This window comes from Rhinopithecus roxellana, chromosome 10 (genome assembly GCF_007565055.1).
Source record: "Rhinopithecus roxellana isolate Shanxi Qingling chromosome 10, ASM756505v1, whole genome shotgun sequence".
NCBI lineage: Eukaryota > Metazoa > Chordata > Mammalia > Primates > Cercopithecidae > Rhinopithecus > Rhinopithecus roxellana.
Window position 1 is genome coordinate 58397141 of NC_044558.1, and position 4740 is coordinate 58401880.

Sequence of the window (4740 nt, forward strand, 5' to 3'; positions counted from 1 at the left end):
CCATATGGGAGCACATCAGAGGACTGAGCATGAAGAACAGGTGGAAGAATGGAGATGGCATTCCATGCAGGGTAGCTGGGCTTGGAGGAGGACAAGGTCTCATGCCGTTACCTCCATCATCACCATCCTGAACATTTATGCCAGTGTGAGAAGGGCTGGGAGAACTCAGGGCTTCATGGATCCCTATGACTCAGAGAGATTTCTGCTTGGCTCACCCCTGAGCTGGACTGGCCAGGGCCCCCTCCTAGCACAGCCCTCTGGTACAGCTGCGGCTGACCCATGCTGTTCCTCCTGGAGGAACTGTGAAGAGCGGAGCAAGCCTGCAGCAGCTGAGAAGGACTTGGTGCTTCTCAAGTAGGTGAGCAAGGATGGGGGCTGGATGGGGACTGGGACTGGGGCTACAGCTGTCAAAGCAGTTTGAACAGTGCTCCTCAGGGGTCAGGCCGAATTCCCACCGTGCCTGTGAGACTTCCCAGCATCCCAGGACTTTCTCAGTGCTGCTAGCCTGGTCACTTCTCAAATGTCACACTCTGCTTCCCTCATCACTAGATCAGTGCCAGAGGGGCCTGGGTGATGGGGGCAAAAAGTGATGAGGAGAGAGAGAGAGAGAGATGGAGAGTCTCCCTGAGCCGGAGAGACTTCCCGGGAGAACATGCCCCAGGGTCACATGAACACTTACAGGTCCCCCATCACTGGTGTCTTATGTATCTTTTTTCAAAGGCAGAAATTCTGCTGTCTTTTTTATTGGTTCCTGTGTCTGAGCAGCTTCCAGAGCCTATAAGGAAGCCAGTTGCCAAATTGCTTTGAGCTCTTTGGAATATAATGCCACTTTCCTGCTGTGATGAGGCATTAGTGTCATACATAAGAATTCTGTTTAATTCCTGAGTCTCATTTTCAAGTCCCTTTTTTTTGATATTCATGTATTTATTCTCGGAACAAACAAACTTATCTTCTCAGAGAATAGAAAACAGAGATTTCACTCAGTGATAAAGATGAACACAGCCAGTTCACCCTGTCTCCCCATCTACTTAGAAAATCCCCGGGGGGAGGGATGCCTGGAGCACACAGCACTGCTTAGTGCAGGGCTGTGCACAGGTCTAAAGGCTCGCGACTTTCTTTACCATTTAAGCAGGAAAACAGCTGTCCAGATGACAGTAAGATTCCACTGTCCATAATCCTCATGGTGCCAGGTCTCCTGGGGCATCTAGGGCAAAAATGCTGCTGCAGTTTCTACAGTTACACAGTCAAGTCTGAGCCAAAGGAGGTCCCATCAGGCAGCCAGGCTTCTGTTCAGTCTGGGGAGCAATGCCAACTGGCTGCCCCCATAGCCTGGCATGAGCTGATGGCCCACTGCAATCCCATCAAGAAGGGAAAAGAAGGGTGGAGCTGGGCCAAAAAGCTGTGGTAATTTGCTCTCCCTGCCTCCAACAGCATCGTCCTCTCCTTTTGCAGCCCCACACACAGGCCTCCCAACCTGAGGGTCTGGACTAGGGAGTCTGATTGTTTTCCTAAGCCCCCATAACCCAAAAATGAGGACCTGGAAAGAGATATGAAGGTTCTGAAGAACAGGAATGAGGCAGCTTCAGAAATGCCCTCAGCCCATAGGAAAAGTGCTGTGTCAGGCAAAGATGGTCTCTTCACGGTGCTTCTTGGTGAAGATGGTGTCTGGCTTATGCTGGGCATCTGGGTGGTTGGTTAGCTTGGGGAGACAGGAAGACACTGGGCTTTCCAGGATGGCTTGCTTCAGCTCATAGAACACAGAAGAGTCCTCTTTTGTGAGGAAGGTGATGGTCACCCCACTCTTGCCTGCTCATCCCGTGCGGCCAATGTGGTGGATGTAATCTTCAATATTTTTGGCCATATCATAGTTGACAACTATAGACATATCTTGGATGTCAATACTATGACCAGCCACATCTGTAGCCACCAAAATATCCTTGGACCCAGCCTTGAGGTTGGACAATGCAAACTCTAGCTGCTCCTGGCCTTTTCCACTGTGCAGTGTGCAAGCATTGTACCCCATCTTCTCCAGGGATTTGGCCAATGCGTCGCAGTCCTCCTGGTTGACAAAAATAATGATGGGTGGGTCAAAGCCTTGCTCCAAAATTGCCAGCAGCTTTTTCTTCTTTTCTGACTCTGACATGAGGAAGACCTTCTGTTCCACACACTCATGGGGCTTGCCTGCGGAGCCAATGTACACCACAGCAGGTCGCCGAAGATAGCTCCTGTCCAGACGCTCCACCGCTGGGGGCATGATGGCGGTGAACACAACTATTTGGTGGTACTTATGTTTTCCCGACTCAAAGTTGGCCAGCATCTTCTCAGGGTCCTCAGCCTCATCTGTGTCTGGCTTCTGGTTGCTGACAGGCATGTGCTCCAGGATCTTCTAGACATCTGGCTCAAAGCCCATGTCAATCATCCTATCTGCCTCATCCAGAACCACATAGGTACAGCGGCTCAGCACCAGGGAGCAGTTCTCCAGAACATCAATCAAACGCCTAGGAGTAGCGATCACAATCTTACAAGCCATGTGCAGCCTGAAGCCCTGGTCTTCTCTGAAGATGCCACCAATGACAGCCACAGTGCGGATATCTAGGGGCTTTCCAAATTTGACAGTCTCTTCCTCAATCTGTTGAGCCAACTCATGGGTGGGAGCCAGGATGATGGCATAAGGGCCTTGGTCTGACTCTTCAGTTCTGTCATTTTTGAGAAGTGTGGTGATCCAGACCAGCAGTGGGATGAGGAAGGCTGCTGTTTGCCACTGCCAGTCTCAGCCACACCAATGATGTCACGATTCTGTAGCCCAGTGGGAATTGCCTGACGCTGGATAGGTGTTGGTTCCTTGTAGCCACACTTATCAAAGACCTCCAAGATGTGTAGGGGCAGAGAAGAGTCTTTCCAGGATACGATGGGATTGGGGATCTTGCCACCTTTGGTGGTTATGCTGTAGTCCTCACAGAAGATCCACCAGTCCCTGTCTGTCATCTCATCTAACTTTTTCTGAGACCAATGACGATCATCCCAGCGCTGCTTGGCTTCCTTCTTACAAAGTTTGCAGAGTCTTGCCTCCTCCTGCTCCTTTTCTTCCAGGGTTCGCCTCTTCTCCATTAGTTCTCCATAGAAGTGTGACTGCTCTTGTTTCTGCTGCTTGAGGTCAGTGCCTGCAATGAAGCCTCGCCCTAACAACTGCACCCGGCGCCGTTCTTTGTACAGGGGGTTGTAGTCAATGGATGTGTCCTCAGATGCATCCCACTCAAAAACAAACTTTCGGTCATTGAAATGTCCCGTTCGGTGCCGCTTTTTGATGCCACCCCAGGTAATGCTCCTTAATGGCATGCGGTTCCTTGCTCTTATCCTTCTCTTCCCAGATTTTCTGCCGCCCTTGCTCATCCTCATTTCCACTGGTCTCTCGCTCCATCTTCCCCCTGCATTCCCGACGTTCCCATTCCTGAGGATCTTCCAACATCTTCCTGCCCAAGTCTTGGAATTGTTTCCTTTTCTTTCTCTCTTCTTCAAACATCCTCTGCTGCTCTTCTACCACCTGCTGCCATCGCTTTAGAGCTTCAGCCTCTCGTTCTGCTTTGGAGAGGAACTTGGGCTTAGCCTCAGCTTCTTCTTCAGCCTTTTTCTTGGCCAGAAGTTCCTCCAGGGATAATGGCTGGGCCTTAGGCTTCTTATCAGCATGTTCATCCTCTTCATCCTTCTTAGAGTCTCTGTCCTTCCAAAATTTAAAGTCTTTTCCTCAGCCAGGAGATAAACTGAATCATTTATAGTCCTTGTCCCATCTGTGCCCATCCTTGTCTCAATGTCGGTCCTTCTTATTATAATCCCGCTCCTTATCTCATTCTCATTCTTTGTGCCATCATTCTCTTTCTGCAGATTTCGAACGGGAATGAGAGTGAGAATGGCTGCCTCCTTGATATCTATCCCTTCAATGATGCCGTTTCCTATCTTTAGATGGGGAAGACTTGCGGTCCCTGTCTCTATCCCACTCTCCGTCAGGAGTCCATGATTGCTTCCTTTCCTCTCTGGAAGGTGATGCATCATGGTCCTTTTTGTCAGCCAGCTCTCCTGCCACCACCGTAAGTTTGAACTGCCCAATGTGGCCTCAATGTCGTGGAGCTGTCACCATCCTCAAGTCACTCTTAACCTAAGTTTAATGACCAGGGTAAAAGTGGTTTCCATTTCGCTTCGTAACAATTATGGACAAGTACAGGCTTTAAGCAAATGAAAATATGCCAGTCGCTGGTCTGGTGGTCTCCCTCCCCACGTGGCCAAAGTGGACCTGGAGGTGAAAGTGGAGAGCCTGATGGATAAGATCAACTTCCTGCGGTCCCTCTCTGAGGCTATAAGGCCCCCTTCCTTCCCAATATATGTTTAAGACATGATTGATTCTCTTAAGCCTTATTTTTTTCATTCAGTGCTTTTTACCTTCACATCTATTACCACACCATCTACTCAGATTCTGAGACCTTTGAAACTATTTATCTATCAAATATTCTAACTCCCTTTCTTTTTTCTTTCTCCTTTTCTGTGTCCCCCACATCTATGGTTGCCAGTGCCTGTGGATAACATTCTTAGAGTCTCCTCCCCCATCCAAGGTACCTGGACAAATAGACCCACGCACCTCTGCAGTAGGATTGGAGGACAGACACCTTTTCATTCTTTAGCCTGCTGGCTGAGATTTTGGCCTGCATCTTGGTCTTCGTGTTTTTTAGTGGCATCACTAAAAAGCTAACT

General features: G+C 49.4%; 1 pseudogene; it reads right to left on the minus strand.

The window, feature by feature from the left end:
- Positions 1-1618: 1618 nt before the first annotated feature.
- LOC104670671 lies at positions 1619-4185 on the minus strand (annotated as a pseudogene).
- Positions 4186-4740: the final 555 nt, after the last annotated feature.